Source organism: Schistocerca gregaria, chromosome 2, assembly GCF_023897955.1.
Source record: "Schistocerca gregaria isolate iqSchGreg1 chromosome 2, iqSchGreg1.2, whole genome shotgun sequence".
In the NCBI taxonomy this organism is placed as follows: domain Eukaryota; kingdom Metazoa; phylum Arthropoda; class Insecta; order Orthoptera; family Acrididae; genus Schistocerca; species Schistocerca gregaria.
In genome coordinates, this window is record NC_064921.1 from 221330005 (window position 1) to 221349901 (window position 19897).

The 19897-nt window shown below is 41.2% G+C and overlaps 1 protein-coding gene across 10 annotated transcripts in view; it reads left to right on the plus strand.

Annotated features, from left to right (window-relative positions):
• LOC126336721 (Ig-like and fibronectin type-III domain-containing protein 1) overlaps nt 1-19897 on the plus strand; it is a 2308230-nt gene that overhangs the window by 1361484 nt on the left and 926849 nt on the right. For 4 of the 10 annotated variants that reach the window (XM_050000691.1, XM_050000701.1, XM_050000697.1 and 1 more), the window contains exon 2: nt 15962-16001. The exons of the other annotated variants lie outside the window; for them this stretch is intronic. The gene's annotated coding sequence lies outside the window, so the exon portion shown is untranslated. The remainder of the gene's footprint in view (nt 1-15961; nt 16002-19897) is intronic. 10 annotated transcript variants of the gene reach the window in all.

Below are 19897 nucleotides of genomic sequence, written 5' to 3' on the forward strand. Positions count from 1 at the left end.
TTGCAAGCAGTAGGGCTCAACCTTACGATTGCCTCATTTGGCACCCTTTTGCTTTCCTTTTGTTCACTGCAGAGTTTTTCTGAGGAACAAAGGGTTAGAAAGTAGGGTTGTGGTCGTGCATACAAAGACATGTTAGCACGTGTCTGTTAATACTTGTGTTTCCCGCAAAACAGGCGTAAGAAAGTTGACATGCCAAACACATTGTGCTTCACTATGGACTGGCTGCTTCTAGACTACATTGGAAGAGAAGTACGTTGACGCAAATATATGAAATGTTACTTTCTCTGGAGAATTTTAAAATTTCGCTAGTCTGCGAGTTGGATAGTGATTGATACAGGTCTCTTGCTCATCAAAGAATCCTTCCTTTCTGTAACGAGGAAAAGTGTTTTTTGAGAACGATGTATCATTCAAAGCGACAATGTTTCAATATGACTTACGCTTCTTTAGTTGCTCTTGGGTACACTTTGCCACTATGAGGTGGCGTATTTAGGTTCCGGCATACCGTGAACCAACCAAACTACTTTATTAGATTCGTCCTTCACCTTCAGTGACGTATTTCCTCATGTTCAAGATGGCTAGATAATACGACAATTTAGTGCCATCCGTATAAATCTCAGTAATTGCATCATGTTTTTAACGCAAGCCAGTTCACATTAAAATAAAGCCATTTCCATCTCTATCTCCTGAATGACTTGCATCTTTAAGATAATGTCTGTTTCTCTGACTTTGCTTGCAATATCATTAGATGCTGTGGTAGTTAAGTGATCAAATACTGGGATAGTTAAGTGGCCGGACTACTCTTGAACGTAAAGAAACACATAATTGTTTAGCAGTGGCAGAGGATACGTGTGTCTGCTCTTTGTTGACATCGATAGAAAAGAGAAAAGAAAAAGAAAGAGAACATAGAGTTAATCTTTTCGGCAACAGTGGATGGCCCAAACCGTATGCTAAATTGAAAACTGTTTTCCGATCGCACCCGAGAATGGCAGGGAGTTGGTAATAGGAGGAAACAAGAGAACCGTTCAGTTGATGAACGCGCTGTTTTAAACGCCGAAAGCACTTTTTGCATTGAGTCACTTGAGGTGAGGTGGTCGGTCGTTCGCGCTGTTTGTGAGAGAAACAAATTCAGCACACTACTTTTCCGGTCTCGGCTATTTCGTACAATGAAATGTTGCGGCGGTTGCTTCATTAGAACGGATCGGACAGATTGTCTCCTCTGGAACAGTTTCCAGTCCTAAACAAACACATTTCGTTAAAACTTCAGGAAAAATGCTTACGTTTAAATTGCCAGCACACGCGTATTTTTTGTCTCAAATCACGGCAGCATATTATTCGCACTTCTAGACATCTCGGTTGTTGCAGAACTCAGCTCACAAACAGCAGTCACAGTAGGCCACTTCTCAAACCAGAACTTCTACAATCGCTGGCCTAACCAAGAATTCCATTTTGGACTAGGAAAGATATGGGGTGTAGCCTGTTTCATCACAAGAAAAGCGGTGAACTGTATTTTGTCAGTTCAGCACGAATGCTAAAATTAGCACTAAATATTATGTGTTACTATCACTCTGTCTCAGAATGATAACAGAGTCCTATGGATAACGTTGTCATGGACATTTCAATAGTTAGTGAACTGCTGAAAAAACTGACGTAAAATGCAATGTAGTAGTTGTAAAAGAACTTGTTTCCTATTCCAGACTTTTAAAATGCAGTATTAATAAAAGGAAAAATTATATAGAACGTTACTTGACGGAAGATAAGGTTAGTTTTAAATTTGTTAGGAGAACTGGCGGAAAAAGCTGAGCATTGCGCACAACACTGGGAAGAAGAAATTAAGCCTTTCGAAGCTTTTATTGACATCAGAAGACCAATGCAATGATTCCCATCTATGCAGTGAGTGGAAATCGAATGAATAGATGTGTGTTTGATCTGGAACCTATATAATAAACAATACTCTTCGGTAAAGAGTAATGGAAGAGGAAGAACGGCAACAGTCCAGAAAAGGCTGCTTCTTTCACCATGCTTGTTTCCTGTGGAAGTATAAACAACATACAGAAACAAGGTAAAACAAAGTTTAAATTGAAGACAAACATGTTAACAAACCGATACTGTTAGTATGAAGCGTAACTAGCGAATCACCGTGATCGTGACTTCCGTAACAACCAAAACTGAACAGGTCAAACAGTTTTGCAGCTTATGGATCGTCATCCCTGAAGCCCCGATAACAGTGAGCGTAGAACCACTGCCAAACGTACTTTCCTGAATCAACTAAACAGAGTCATTCCGTCATGAAGTTACCAGCTTACAGGAATGATGGAGAAGGATAAATGTATGTTTGAGATCAGGGATTCTCGTCCGGAAACGACCGATTCCAATGTTACAAGTCAAATTCGCTCTTATACCTGTGACCGTGGAACTCTTTTGCTGCAAGCACTTTGCTTTCCATATTTCGTAAGAAGGTAACACGAACAAAAAAAAGACAAAAAAGCTAGTAAATATGGGCCCCAAAAAGCATACCTTAAGAGCTACGAGCACTTGTTTAACAGAATAAATGTGTTTCACAGTAGCAAAGACGAACAAGGACCCACAACTGTAAAGATTTAAGGTACGCAGCTTACAGCCAATGTTTACTGGCCTTTTTTCTCTATTTGATCCATACCACCTCCCCAATATGAAACCCATAGAGGTTGCAATATAAGAGGACCACTGCTACAAGTATCAGAACGATTTTCGCTTATAACTTTCGACTCGGTCATTCCCGGACCAGATTACGTTACCTGAAATCTATACATTTACCCTTCTCCATTATCTCTGAAAGTTTATAACATCATCACAAAATCACCATTTATACAACAAATAACTGAATGTCAAGGCAACAGAATGCGCCTAGAAAAAACATTTCTCCACTAACTGTTCTACCGTAGTTGAATAATTCGAAACAAATAAAACGATAAACAGCAAGCAGCGAAGATGTGCTGTTAAGAAATGTTTCCAGAGATATCGAGATCCAGAGTGTAAGATAGTACGAAGCATTCAAGGAAATAAATGAAGATAGGGGGAAAAGGCAATTTATCCAAGAAAAAGAAGTAAAAACTTGTGGCTTATCTATTGAAGTAGCATAACACAAGGGCCATAAACGTTTTTGGATACGAAATATTGGATAGAACCTACCATGCTTTCTCGAATGCTTTACGAGATAGACAATTCATGAACGAACTAAGTACGTCAAGGAATAGCCATAACATGTGATGATCATGGCCGCCATTCTATACCGAACCAGCCTACGCTCTCTGTTGCTCAGAAGACGGTAATGCGCCTAGCGAAGGAACGCGTAACTTGAATCCAATAGAAGTCAGCTTGAGATGATACCGTAGCAGCCTTTGAAGCAGATGATGTCAGCGCCCACAATGCCGACATACCTCACGAGACGGATTTGCGGGTCTGCTCTAGATCTGCTCTTTGAAGGTGCTCTACCCTTTCTCCACTGGAGGTCGCCCAGCATTGTGCCATTGTCACGTCAACGGCGTAGCCTGCTGTGGGCTTCGAAGAATAACTGTACATCTGCTTTTACTGTCCCCAACACACTTTCTATTGCGAGACTTCGAACTCCTTTCTTTTAAATGGACTCTAGACGTGTCATTTGGTTTCATTTTAGATTTTTCAAAAGCTGTGCCTGAGAGCTAAACAGCTCTTGTTAATATAAAACAATCTTGTGGCAGCCGGAGATCACTCTCTCAGCTCTGAAGCCCGGCGTACGAACCCTGCACACACTGTCTCGAAGGCTACCCCCCTAAAATCACCCTCGTAAATAAAACATTACCTCGGAAGGTGAGTACGTTTGTCGACTGGCCAGCTATAATTATGACCTGTGTGCGGGGGTACAGAGACACGATTTATCCCTCGATAAAATAGCTAACTATAATTATGGACCGAGCGAAGTGGCGCAGTGGTTAGCACACAGGACTCGCATTCGGGAGGACGACGGATCAATCCCGTCTCCAACCATCATGATTTAGGTTTTCCGTGATTTCCCTAAATCGTTTCAGGCAAATGCCGGGATGGTTCCTTTGAAAGGGCACGGCCGATTTCCTTCCCAATCCTTCCGTAAGCCGAGCTTGCGCTCCGTCTCTAATGACCTCGTTGTCGACGGGACGTTAAACACTAACCACCTAACCTAACCTATAATTATGGTTCTTATGAGTGTGTATTGCAGCGTCGGATGCGCCGAGGTTGGAACGTAATGTTACAGAAAGATGTTGAAAATTAAATGACTGATGTGAAATAAACTTGTCCACAGAATCCAGGACGAAAGCAGTATTTGCAAAACACTCATCCGAAGGGACAGGTTGATAGGACCATATTCTTTATGTAAGGTTCCCGCAGTGCTGAATTTGTTGAAGTCATGGCTCCACTTCGATGGCGTGATCCTAGACGCCTTAGGAGCTCACTTTTGTACGAAACCGTCTACGGCAGTGGTCGTCAAACTTTTTTGCTCAAGAGCCAATACTGACATCATGGGGCAACACATCGGGACAGTGTACTCATTTATATTCCATTTACCGCAATAAATCACATTGTCATACTAAAATATTTGTATTATTTAATAGTTGAATTACACCTTTCTTATCAGCGCCCTTTGCCAGATGCGACTGATTAGCTATTAAATTATCATAGACAGAAGTATGTGGAGGGCACAAACCGTAAACTGACCTATTTTCGTCCATAAATTGTCTGTCACGTGATAGGAAATGAGGTAGTTAAAGGGGTTGGGGGTATTAGCCTAAATTTCGGTGACATCTCCACCTCTCAAACTGGCACCTCACATAACATGGCAACCCGTGCATATCTTCCCATATTGGCTCTGAGAGGCAGTCAGAATTTAATAATGTTCAGTTTCTTTCTCTCCAATTATTTTGACTCCACGGTAGTAAAGACGCTGGCGCGAATTAACTAATCATTAGTTGTCCCTTTTATTTAGCTGTGGTTTCTGTTGTTGCTGTTGTTCATGTGGATATGGTTTCTGCATCACATTCCATGTTTTCTGTATATTGATATCTGGCGTAGCTAACAGCGTTGTGGATCAGCTTTGAAGAGGACGATAATTGCTAATGCAAACTGACGTGACAAGCTTTATCGGAAGAGTAGGTAGCGAATATAAATTTTAAAGTTTTTAACAAATGTCGTGCACTGTTGTCTATTTGCGTGAATGTTAACGCAAAGTAAGACTATGTTGAGACGTTAGGGGGGAGGGTCATTCCGAAAGGTGTAGGGGGATGGACTGAACAGAAATTATGAACGAAAAGGGGTCAACGTATGAGATGGCTCACTTTCCCACAGACCAGGATGATAGGCACACTGATGTGAGTTAAGTTGAGTAACAAGTCGCGAGCATAGCAGTGAATGGGATAATATGAGAGATTTTGTTCTTGTCTGGTAATCTAAATAAACTACAGTGTTATTAGCCCCCAGAAGACTAGGGCACACGTATGACAAAAAGCATTCTTGTTTGTAAGCACAAGTATCTCCAAAACTATTACAGCTAAAATAGTAAAACTTGAGACTACTATGTACAACGTAATGATTGATATTCTATGAAATTTTTGATTGAAAATACGCATCGACATATATTTTATTAGGATTTGAATTTTTAATTACCATTGTTTCTATAATATAACTTTTCTCGTATACCAGTCAAGCAATAAAACTTCAATGTAACGGTTTAAATCCACATAAGAGGCTAATAAAAAATGTGGAATAGATTTTGTTTAAAGTCATAGTTGCTTTGAAATTAAATTTTCAATTTTTTGTTACCCAGAACTGCTCTATTCTTCTCAAATTTTAAAGGAGAACTTATCTCAGAGAAAACATAACGGAAAAGTACTGTACAGGATTATTCAGTAAGTAATTCTTCAGAAGTATGCCAAATTTCAGGATGTTACCTTTTGTTGTTCCTGAGGAAAGTTACATCACAGCTCAAAAATGTCAGTTTACGGCAATTCACAGTTCAAGTTTTTATTTCATTTTTTGACAGTATTGCTATACCTCTACTGACCAATTCTGTCTACAGCCATTATCTTTATTCTGTTCCTCGTTTTCCTGGAGTAATCTCTTCCCCTGCCTCCTTTACCTAACCAAATTTTGCATTTTTTTTCTTCTGCTGCCTGAACTTTGGCCAGTTGCGCTTCATCGATGCTTCAGAATATCTTCAGGGTGAATCCACATGGATGTAAGCGTAATCTCTGCACACACTTATAATCCTATCTACACTTCCACTGTTGAACACTAGACAGGCATCACATGCTGCTATCTTCGCCGCAATTGAGGACAGAATATTGTGTTTGGATAATACTCTTTTGTATCTCTCATTTGTATTCTGAGTTTTTCAGTGTACACAAAAATGGTTCAAATGGCTCTGAGCACTATGGGACTCAACTGCTATGGTCATTAGTCCCCTAGAACATAGAACTACTTAAACCTAACTAACCTAAGGACATCACACACATCCATGCCCGAGGCAGGATTCGAATCTGCGACCGTAGCAGTCGCACGGTTTCAATGTATGCATTTTTTCGGTAGTTCAGGACTGGCTAGATACCTTGAAGGTTGTTTTATAAAATCTAAAACAGAAAATGGCAAACCATGGCAAACTCAAGAATAACAATCACTACTTTCTTCGAAAAACACAGTGACGTCGTCGAAAATTGTTCTTCACACTTAGGAACAGCATCTGTAACGCTGTTATTTAAATTTCCTGTACCTTTTACATCTGAAATTCGAAATTTCCTCCCTTTTTTGAATATGCATCCACTGTTACGACCCATTTCGAGCAAAATAGGTTGACATACGCAAAACCAAAAAACTGAAATAAGTTGGTAGCACGAACTATTAAAAAAACACGTTTTAAAAGAGAGAACAAGAAAAGATAGTCTTTCTCGCAGCCTACTAGACTCTTCTGCAGTTAGTTTCCATTGCGTGAACATAAAACTAATGCACATACAATTTCTAGCGTGGATTACGGCATAGAAAGAGGGGTCGTGGCAGGCGCAGACGCCAAAACAAACTTTTTTAAAACTTATTTCTAGTCAGGATTCGATTATGAAACTTTGCGATGTTGTCCTTCGAGAATCAATCTAATAAATTCCACAATAAAAAGGCTATTTTTTTCGCAATTTTGTCCTACATATGAGCTTAAGGGTTGAAGACTGCTGCCATTCTCCCCGACTTCTAAGTCGTGACACTGTAATTGCCTGACAGTGCTGTGTTGTGTGTTCGAGCAGATGATTAATTGCCCGCATCTCGTGGTCGTGCGGTAGCGTTCTCGCTTCCCACGCCCGGGTGCCCGGGTTCGATTCCCGGCGGGGCCAGGGATTTTCTCTGCCTCGTGATGGCTACGTGTTGTGTGTTGTCCTTGGGTTAGTTAGGTTTAAGTAGTTCTAAGTTCTAGGGGACTGATGACCATAGATGTTAAGTCCCATAGTGCTCAGAGTAATCAATAATAGTAGCTGTATCATATTTAAATGCATTATACGGTATAAACCCTATCACAAATGTTTACTGAACGTTCTGTATGTCAGTTTTCTTCTTCTCATAGCTATGTCAGTTTTCTTCTTATCATAGCGTTGTATTATCGTAAGCTTAATTTAATTTTATTTTACCTGCCTCAGGTAAGTACCGCACTTAAAGATGGCTGCCTCTGCAATGCGCAGTCATGAATCCATTTTACTTTTGTGTCAAAAGTTATACGACAGCAGCTGATTGTTACGTGCCTCACACGCCCACGAATAGTCAACAGCGGAAGACAAACGACAGCAGCAACAAAAACGAGTACACGACAACAGGCGTTCGACTGAAATCGTCCGATTAGATACGTCGCGAATGTAAACATTAGGCTACGCTACATGTCAGATTGTTACCACAACCTTTTTATTAGGGCTTCTCCAGCTTACAACCAAATTGTCACCTTTCAACGTAACATGCAACTCGAGCCATGCTAGGGTCGATAGTCTGTCACCACAGCCGAATCGGCTGGTTTCAGCCGAACGGCAGTTGAACCGTACTCATTTAAGCCATAAAATATTCCCCCTCTCACGTCCTCTACACACACACTGGCCTGCGCCACCTACCACTCTGGCCATGAGGTAAGCGGCCAACTGTACTAAGCCTACTGTCGAATTCACCAACTTCAATTAAAGTTAAACTCATCCTAAAGTATTACTGTCTCTGCAAGTATTTTTGTTTGTCACTGAGCAGAAAAATTACGCTCTTACAAAGCTCTTAATATACGTTGGAGATCTTGGATTCGACTGTTATTACAGTATAAAGTGTGGCTGAGCACTGCAGACCACACGAATACCTGATTCGCGCCGCAGTTTCACGAACACTGTTCTACAGGGTCAGATTACTTATTCAGTAAATATTGTTTCCTAAACTTTACGGTAGCACATGTATGTTCTCGCTTCCAGAATTGAAATGTCCGCTGCTTCGCCGGATTACGACATGCCGTCGGTACCAACAACTCTTGAGAATGGCCTGTAATACCGAAATTGGCCAATCGCGTGCAGATTAATAAAATAAATATTTGTTAATCAAGCACAGCTGAAGTGGAACCTTGAAGGCTTATAGGACATCTGTTAACACATTATGGAATAAACACAGAGAGTTGTAGAGGACAGAACCTGAGGCGGTAGCGTGAAACTCAGGGATGGAGAAGCTGTCACAGGTAAGAAAGTCGTGGCGTACCTCACGAAAACAGTCGAAAGACTGAAGCGGACGAAAAGTTAGTAAGTCTTAGTGCCATGGAGTATAACAGAATTTTTCTGCTCGTTTTTCTTAAGTAGGCCTATGCACACGGTACATTATTTTAAACTGCGCTGCCTGATAGTCATTTGTTCAGTGGATGAGAACTGTCGTAACTATTCTGGTAATAAGCAGTGAATTTATTTGAAAGTGTAGAAATTAATGGGAGTAATATGCTTTTTCACTTGTTTTGTGGAACACTGCTTCTCTGAATTGCGCAATAAACATCTCTGAAGCCATCTGTCAGCTTTACAGTAAGTTTCCGCGAACAGGGCTTACAGTACATTTTTAACACTATTTGCCAAGGCTCTGTAAAACTAAGGAGATTTTTGTGATTTATCGTCCACATATATTGAGACTACTTTACTAAAAACGCTATTATTTTTTAGGGAACAGACGAACTTTGTTTGCATAAAACGACCTTTGCATGGTACGGACTGAATTCAATTTGAATGTCACTGGATCTTTTAATTTCACGACAAGCTTTTGACCTCACCTCCTCGTAATGCTTTGCATTATTTTGCCGTACATTTCATTAGCTTCGTAATTAAAGAAAGCTCGGCAGCATCAAACGCTGTCACATAAGTGCAGTTCCAGCCAACCTACTTTTAAGAAAATATAATTAAAAATTCTGTTGCTGTCTAACGGGTGATCTCTTTTGTCCTTCCCTTCTGAAATGACATTAATTTTTTGAAGGTGGAGAATTCACTTTTTTCCCCACAAACGTTTGCGCCAAAAATCTCGAAAAACTCTCTTACGAATTCTTGTAAAACATATGATTGATCTGCAGAGGTGAAACACCTTCTTCTAATTTTAAATACCAGCCTTTCATCAAGTATTCCGTTTGCTTTCCGCCTCGGCAGTATCCCATTCTTGCAATAGACATTAAAATGTTACCATTTTATAACGCCTGTGAAGTGATGGAAGCTTGGTATATTTCCAGCTGACTTATAGACCATTCTCTTTCTGCAGCGAGCAAACAGTATACCCTTAGATTACGTTGCGCAGTTACGAAAAGCCATCCACGTTTGCCACCAGCACAGACAATTACTGATAGAGTTCCCATACGGCGTATGTAACTTTACTAGATGTGATGTTGTAGGAGCAGCCCTTTTGAGTGGTTGTTTGCCGAAAGATGTAGCTGCTGAATAGCTATCACGGGGTACTGTGACAACAGAAAAACACTTGGACGTTGGAGGGCCAGGTACATATAAACCGCGGTCGCGACCTAAACACCAGTCCACCACCAGCAATAGAGGGCGAAGCTTTGACAATACCCGCCATTCGCGCTGGATAACGTCAGAAAAATCACCAAAATACTTCGGCCGAAGAACCAAAGACAAAAGTCAATAGGCAGTTTGTCAATAAATGGCCAAAAAAACCTTAAAAATTTGATACTGTGATGCTTTCCGACACCGCTTGTCATGTATGCTTTTACATTCACGAAACAAAACATTATGACCGCCTACTCTATAGCGTTTGGAACGCTACATAGCAGCGGTTCTGCGAAGCATGCATTCACCATTCCTTATTAAATTTCCGGAGATCTACGGCACCAGATGTCTACAAACAGGTTACACGGTTCCCGCAAATTACGGTCCAGTGGTATGTGGGAGCGGAACTGGCACCAGATAGCGTCCCAGGTTAGAACCATCTGGTTCGCATGGGGCGAATTTGGTGACCAAGACATCAACATGAGTTCACTATCAAGCTCTTTAAACCAATTTAGCAAGTTTCTGGCGCTATGACGCACATGGACAATTATCCTGGGCGAAGACGACACCGACCCGAGGGAAACATAAACCACGTAGGGATGCAGGTGGTCCGTGTAATGTTCTTGCGTTCCCCATTCCATTACCACACATGTCCAATTAAGCCCAGGTGGATATCCCCATTAGCATACTGTTGTTCCCACCATCCAGCGTCCGCCTTTGGCCTGGATGACGTTGTGTACAGATCAACTGATTCATGGTCCAGTCTCAATGATTCCGTCTCTGGATCTACTTGGGAACACCACAGAGCGTCAGACAGAAAACCCCAAGTTCGGAAATGTGCGCTTAACAGCTTACTGTGAAGCATTTGCCACAAGTTGATCCTATTCTCCTCGTGGTTGACATTCGAACACTTTTCGACAGATGCCCGTGACAGTACCACGTGGATAGTTCAAATGGCTCTGAGCACTGTGGGACTTAACATCTGAGGTCATCAGTCCCCTAGAACATAGAACTGCGTAAACCTAACTAACCTAAGGACATCACACACATCCATGTCCGAGGCATGATTCGAACCTGTGACCGTAGCAGTTGCGCCGTTCCGGACAAGCGCCTAGAACCGCTCGGTCACACAGACCGACACATGAATAGTTGAACAGTGGACCATCTGAATTCCCGACACACTCGTTCTCAGATCCAGACTGTAATAATCAACCCTTTGTCAAAAGTTCTCCTGTCAGCCGATTTCGCCACTGAATGAAGCACAAAAATTTTAGGAAAACCGGAATACGAGGAATGAAAAAACTGGAAGTTCAGAACTGCCAACGTGAAATGGCTGCAGGAGAGATCTGAAGAAATAGAATAATAACTGGTGGTCAGGAAGATGACTCAGTGTAATCTATAGAAAAGTCAAAGCAATCTTGAGTGAAATTAAAAGCAAGGATGATGACATTATGAGTGCAATGCTAATTCTTTTGTTATCTGCAGAAGAGACGACATACATGGGAACAGGACAGTGATGGACTCTATGAGCGTGAGGGCTTTTCTAATGACGTGATAGAAGTAGAGTCCATAAAGGTGACATAGGGAATCCAGAATTTGAAAGACCTCTGGAAGACTTGAGAGTAAATAAGACAAAAAGTAATAGAAAACACCCTTCGGAATACCTAAAGGTATCGGTGGTACTAGCAATCAAACATCTATACAATGTAGCGTGTAGAATCTACGAGACCGGTGGTGTACCATCGGACTTTCGGAAAAATATCATTCACACGGTTCCGAAGACAGCACGGACAGATAAGTGCTAAAACCATCACAGAATCAGCTTAACAGCTCATGCACCCAGCTGCTGACAAGAATAAAATACAGGAGAATGGGAAAGAAGATATGTTAGATGACGATCAGTTTCGCTTAGGAAAAGTAAAGGCAACAGACAGGAAGTTTTGATGTTGCGCTTCATTATGGAGGTGAGGCTGAAGAAAATCAAGACACATTTAAAGGCTTCGTCGATCTAGAAACAGCTTTCGACAATGTAAAATGGTTCAAGATGTTCGAAATTCTGAGGAAACAGTGGCAAACTATAAGGAACGACGGGTAATAAACAACGTATACAAGAACGAAAAGGGAAAAATAAGAACAAACGACCAAGTGTTCGGATTTGAAATGGTGTAAAACAGAGATGCAGTTTTCGCCCATACTGTTCAATCTACACAGAGAAGAAGCAATTACGAAAAATAAAAGAAAGTTTCTGGAGTGGGATTACAATTCAGGTTGAAACAACATTCATGATAAGACTTGCTGATGACTTTGTTATCCTCGGTAAGTACGAAGAATTACAGAAGCTGCTGAATCGAGTGAACAGTCAAATGACTTCAGAATATGATTCTAGTAACCCAGAAAAAGACAGAGGTAATGAGATTTTGCAGAAACGAGAATAAAGAGAAATTCAGCCTCTAAATTGGTGATCCATTTCTACATCTAAATCTACATGACTACTCTGCAATTTACAGTTAAGTGACCGAGCGAGGTGGCGCAGTGGTTAGCACACTGGACTCGCATTCGGGAGGACGATGGTTCAATCCCGTCTCCGGCCATCCTGATTTAGGTTTTCCGTGATTTCCCTAAATCTTTTCGGGCAAATGCCGGGATGGTTCCTTTGAAAGGGCACGGCCGATTTCCTTCCCAATCCTTCCCTAACCCGAGCTTGCGCTCCGTCTCTAATGACCACGTTGTCGACGGGACGTTAAACACTAACCACCACCACCACCACCACAGTTAAGTGCCTGGTAGAGGGTTTATCGAACCACATTAAACTCATTTCTCCACCGTTCCACTATTGAAGAGCGAGAAGAAGTAACTAACACTTAAATCTTTCCGTGCAGGCTCTGATTTCTCGTATTTTATTTAATGATCATTTCTCTCTACGTAGGTGGACGCCAATAAAATATTTTCACACTCTGAGAAGAAAGTTGGTTATTGAAATTTCATGAGGAGCTCCTGCCGCAGTGAAAAACGCTTTTGTTTTAATGAGTGCCACCCTAACTCATTCCCCGCAGCATCACATATGGGATCGTTCCAGTCTAAATTATTCGTAACTATATTCCCTAAGTATTTAGGTGAGTTTACAGTCTGTAGGTTTGTGTGATTTATCGTGTAACTAAAACTTATCAAATTCATTTTAGTACTCATGTGGATGACTTCACACTTTTCGTTATTTAAAGTCAATTACCTCTTTTTTTCACGTCACAGATATCTTCTCTAAAGCGTTTTGCACTTTGTTTTTATCATCTGATCACTTTACAAGACTGTAAATGACAGCATCTCCTACAAACAATCTAAGAGGGCTGCTCAGATTGTCTCCTAAATCGTTATGTAGATCAGGAACAACTGAGGGCCTGTAACACTTCCCTACGGGACGTCAGATATTAGTTCTGTTTTACTCGATTATTTTCCGTCAATTATTACGAACTGTAACCTTCCTGATAGGAAATCAGTAATCCAGTGATACAACTAAGACGATACTCCTTAGGCACGCAATTTAATTAGATTCTACTTGTGAGGAACAGCGTCAGGAACTCTAAAAATGTGGGATAAATTTGGCGTCCGCTGTCGATAACACTCATTACTACCTGAGAATAAAGAGCTAGTTGTGTTTCAAAAGAATGATGCTTTCTGAATCAGTGTTGGCTATTTGTCAATCAATCATTTGCTACGAGATGACTATAATGTTCGTGCACAGTATATATCCCAGAATCTTGCTGCAAATAGACGTTAGCGATATGAGTATGTAATACAGCGCGTTACCCCTATTTCCATTCATGAAGTAGACAAAGAAACTTCCTGACAGATTGCAACTGTGTGCCGGACCGAGACTCGAACTCTGGACCTTTGCCTTTCGCAGGTAAGTGGTAGAGCAAGGCAAGGGTCCCGAGTTCGAGTCTTGGTCCGGCACACAGTTTAAATCTGTCAGGTAGTTTCATATCAGCGCACACTCCGCTGCAGAGTGAAAATCTCATTCTGAAGTAGACAAAGAATTCTTCTACATTGGATGCAAATTTATCCATGACAGACGACGTAAGGACGTCATAAAAAGCAGACTAGCATAGGCAAGGAGGACATTCCTGGCCAAGAGAATTTTAAGGTATTGTACATAGACCTTAAAGCTAGGAACAAATTTCTGAGGACGCACGTATGAAAGACAGCATTCTGCGGTAGTGAAACAAGGACAGTAGGAAAACCGTAACAGAGGAGAATCGATACGTTTGAGATATGGTGCTACAGAAGAATGGGTATGATAAGATAAAGAATGAGGTAAAGAATAAGCAGGTTCTCTGCAGAATTGGCGAAGGAAGGAATACATGGAAAACAATGGCGACAAGGAAAACGATGATAGGACATGTATTCGACATCAAGGAATAAACTTCATGGCACCATAGTGTGCTGCAGAGGGTTAAAACTACAGGGGAAGCCAGAGACTTGAATACACCCAAGAAATAATTGAGGTGATTGCGTGTAAGTGCTACTGTGTTATGAAGAGTTTAGCGCAAGAGAGGAACTCGTGGAGGGTCGCATCAAACCATTCAGAAGACTGATGACTCCGAAGAAAATCGTCGATAAAAGAATTCTAGATTCGTCTATGATTCGCTAATACACCCTTACCACCTCACGTTCCCGATACGTCAACGGGCGGCATCCAGTACTGCGACCTATAGTGGTCGTAATGTTTTGGTTCGTCATTGTACATGTGCGTACTACGAACTGTTCCAGATGATAGGGTTCCGTGGCCCAGTTTTTACAGACGGAACCCTTATAGGGTTATTTTGTTTTGTTGTCCGTATGTCTGGCCGTCTGCCAAAACTCATTTTTCTCAGTTACGGGTAGAGAGTTGGAATTTATTAAATAATGTGGTCTACAGGCCCTTGGTGGAGTAAAAAAGAATTGAAGTGCCAGATTAATGCAGTTAAAAGATACGGCCGTTTTTGTCACGTATTTTGATATAATCTAATCAAAACCTAGATGAACTATCTATATACATAAAGTCTGTACACACCCCTCGGAGCACGGGTCCACTCGCACTCGGGGGTTTCTTTCCTCCAGGACACCGTAGTCGTCAACGAGGCTGTGAATTAGATTTGAATGATTGAAAATCTTGACAAAACTGATATATCAGTGCAGAAAATACAGAAAGAATACTGACATAATATCGAGGCTTCAAACATTGGTCTTTCCACCGGTTGGAGGGTCATTCACATTTAGGTCTCCCTTTATATCCCTTATTCACAAAAGGCAAATACCAGGACTCTTCCTTTGAAAATATCGATGTGTATAGAGCTCGACCTTTGTCCATTCGTTTCCTTTCGTCTCCAATAACAAACCATAGTCCCTCTGTTTTATTGCGTTTTTCTTTCTAAATTTTGAGCTTCCATTACCCCTGCGTTATATTCGGACTCGTTGCATGTTAGATATAGAGGTAAAAAACAGCTCATAAAAACCTCACTGGTTCGGTTAAGGGGAAAAGAAGGGGGGATTGGGATTCACGCTATTGCGTGTCACTAAACCTGCCACAGATCTCTATGTTTTAGTAATAATGACAAGATACTGAACAAAATGTTTTGATTTAGTAATTTGTTTAGATTAATGGTTACTTAATCGCTTTTACACCGTTTCCAAAAAAAAATCAAATCGCAGATATACCGTATATCATTTGAAAAATATGCGTCCGGAAACTTGAAAAGAGAATGAGCAACATTAGGAATGTATGAAAAACACAGTTCACTTACCGATGAGAGGCGCTAAGTATAGGTAATTAAAACCTAATTGTCGGTAACAGTCAAAAATTTAATTCTAATAGAAGCATAATATTCTGCTCTTATAAATTCATGTAGTAACGAATCTATCGCATAAGTATTAATGTTCCTTTGAATGAAATGTAATTGTGGATTTTATTTTTGTTCCAGGTAATAATCTCTACGAAGTCCTTTGCTACGTTAACAACTCGTAAGTAGCGATAACGATTAACAACTCTTAAGTAGCTACTTTCATTGCTGACCGCTTACACTCGCTTCCTCTACTCTGTGACCATTAAAACTACCGAGTGAGTGTCAGTGAGATAAATATATTCTTTTCGTATTTTTTTTTCAATTTTTCATTGGCAGTAGTGATTTTTGTGGAAGAAATGAGGGCAAAAAGTGGAAATAAATTACGAAAAATACGCACATAATTAGGAGATGAGAAACTCATTTAAAATGCAAGCTTTATCGACGAAATCGCAAAATTTGAGCAAAAATATTTACAATGGGCCAAAAAAACAAGAAGTAAAAGGGAAATCTGTCTTGAATCACACTTGAATCCATGATTCATTTCGGGTGGGGAAGGAGTGGGGGAAGGGGCTAGGGTGCAGATTTCATATTCGACCTCCTCCTCTTCCCCCCCCCCCCCCCCTCTTCACCAATGTTATAGCTTCCAGAAATTATATTTTAACATGACAGTGACACCTATGATTTTAATAACAATAGCAGTAAAAAATATAAAATATTTTATATGATAATTTGTTTATAACTTTAACATAATTTCTATGTATTGCAATTCCAGAGGACGTTAACAACGCTCGTCCAAAACACTACTTTTACATGTGCCTGGCAATTGATTTAAGAAATGTAATAGCAACAGTCTCTTGTAAGTTTTACAGAGCGATAATTTATACTATATCAAATCGGAGGGTGCATTACAATGATCATTGTTTCACTTAACACTGTGAGTGTGAATACATTTTTGCAAACTGTAGTTGCGCAAGCGTATGAATATTGTTTGTTTCACTCTGTTCTGCCTATTTTCGGGAAGTACCACTCTTTCTGCTGTTTCTTTTTTTTCCCCCTCGGTAAAGTACCGTTGCTCTTTCATCTGGCGTTACGAGACTTACTGTTTTTTCACTGATTTTTCCTGTAGACTCATGAACCTTATCAAAATTTTTGTTGGCAGCATCTATGGTCAAACTGAGCACAACTTATCAGTGGGTGCCTGCAGCCGGGCTGAATCATTACCTACGCGCGCAAGCACTAAGACAAGTAAATAAAAATCAGCCTGTATTGAACATTTTCTAAAATTATTCCCATTTTAATGACTCGAAGTTTACTTAATTTTCCGATCTTTATCTGATCAATACACGTAAGAGTATAAACGCTTTTAGTAAAATGTTCATTATGTTGAAGTATGTCACGTTTACCCATGAAATACATCTTCCACCCTCCATTTCTCATCGGCGTCTGTTGAGAATGGAGCGCTTCCTACTATTTCAAACGAGAGCGAGTGTTAAACGTCCCCTGGGGGATAGGCAACGCGCTACACGGAACTGTTGGTTGGTTTGCCGGTACGCCTGTTTGTGGTATGCATGTTAATTCATAGCTCGCTTAAAACTTTCCCACAAATTTACTGTAGTAAATTTAATTTCGCTTCTTGCTAGAAGCGTTCTTTCCTATTAATGTGTTCGCCACCACGCTTTGCGGTGACAGGAAGTCGTGGGTCGAGGTCCGATCCGGCAACTAATTTCATAGGAAGTGCAACACCGCCGCGGACACCGGGTCTGACCACACGTCGGATATTTACGGAAGCGTGCACTGTTTGTCACTTCAGCTGCATGCGCCCGCCCGCGACAAAACCGCAGGCTGATATTACCCCACCAGTCGGCGCACATCGGCCGCATCGGAATTTCCGTACAAGATTCATCTGTCCTGCGGTTTTACTCGTGATGCCAATTTCCTGTCTGCGGCTCTCTGTGGAAATGACTGCCTGGTTAATTATTTTTCATCCGTATGTGGGTTACTCCTGCATATGAAACAGGCTTTGTGACGTGCACGTTAATTTCCCTTTTGTTTTTGCGCTCTACTGGCCGTCGGTAGCAGCCATTCCTGTCAGGTCGTAACGATGACGTTAGTTGGATGTCTGAACTTCTGTTCCGTGGAGTTATGGTTGCTTTTCAATAAATAAGAGCGTGTCAGCAACATTCGAAAATTAATTTCCGTAATTGTTACGTACATTTCGAGTAATATTGACAATTTCTCGCAACAGTAGTATCACACGAAAAAAGTATCTTACATTGAATGGTAATATGTTTCTCGCCGTTAGAACTGCAGAACCGTGAACCTGGGAAGCAACAAACGTCAGACTGCCATGAATTATTGAACATGCAGGTCATTACTTCAGTACAACCGTCCAAAGTAGGTAAGAGCCATCTATGGTTCCATTCAAAAGTAATTATCACGTTTGTTAAGAAACTTATACCACTGGGAGACAAAACGATCAATTCCCGTTTCGTAGAAGGCTGTCGGCCGCAGACGGATCCACATGCGCACTCACTCTTGCACTTCCTCGTCCGAGTGAAGCCGACGTCCTTGCATGTCTGCCTCCACGTCGCCAAAGATGGGAAGATCACACGGTAGAAGACCCGGATTGTACGGAGGATGTTGAAGGGTTTCCCAATCAACACGCTAATGGGTAGCCTTCGTCCGATTGGAAGTGTGGGGGCGGGCGTTACCGTGCAGCAGGATGACTCCGTCCGGCAGTATTGCTGGGCATTTTGACTTTATGACACGGTGCAGTTTTTGGAAAGCTGCGCGCATTGATTGTGGTTGCACGGTCGAGGAATTCGACGAGCAGAGGGCCTCTGCAGTCCAAGAAGAATGTCATCATGACCTTACCGGAACTCGTGTGAACAGCTCTGGTTTCCTTGGTGGACTGAGATGTTGGACGTTTCCACTGTTGGCTTTGCTATTTGCTCTCGGCCTCTGAATGGTGGCACCCCGTAAAGTCATGATTACGTGCTTCTTCGACTGGAGGATGTAAACATAGGTAGAGTTCCTCGAAGGTGGAGCCACACTTTGCAAGAATTGTGAAGCGCCATAAAGTCGAAACGCCAACGACTGCTGTCGAATGGAATCGTCGTGTTGCACGATAAAGCCCGCCTCTACACTTCCAATCGAATGAAGGTTAGGCTTCACCCGTTTGAACCGTGAATTTACTTTCAAAACTTTTTCTTAAGAATTTACTCTATTTACTAGCGATTCATCAAGAACATTAACAGATTTAATCACACTTTGTGAGCGTGGAAGTAGTTGCCAGGGAGTAACTGATGAAATCTAAATGAAATTGCTTTAAACAAATGTGAATTTTATTCCTGAAAGCTTTTTTTTTAAGAAACAGATTTAAAATTATAAGCAGAAAGCACCCTCTAAATATCAATTTACAACTTATTCAGAGGCAGAAAGAAACAAATTTTTGAGTTTATGAGCTTTCGGACTGAGAACCTTGCCGCTCCGTTTTGATGCGGCCGTAGTCACAACCGCTCACAACAACCTCAGAAAGACTACACGGGTGCAAATCTGCAACACACCAGATTACCTTAAAGTAAAAGTTTTAACAGTTCACACAAGCACACAAACTATGCACCCCGTAGGAGGGATGGAAATGGCACAAAACACTAAAATTAAAAGGTTAACTTGCCCACGAAGATGCAACTTGATTTTTAACTTCTACGAAAAGCCTTACGGTGGAAGGGTGGCAACTTTATATGCTAAAATGAGCACTTAAATAAAAGCCCATGAAACGCAATCTTACATAAAATTATACAAGTTTGGCCAAACATGCTCTACAGCAAACATGTACCGCCTCTCAAGATGACAGGCAAGATAAAAACATATTGCAGGAATTAGGCCGTTACACTTCAAGTAATGAATTCGTTAACACACCGAATCCGACAAACATGACAGAGGCAGCTATTAAAATATGGCAGATTTATAGGGAGATTACCGAATAACCTTAACCGCAGGTTGCTCTAACCCGCCCCTACTCCACAAGGGAAAAATGGTACCATCAAATTCATAAATAACCACCTTCCCGCG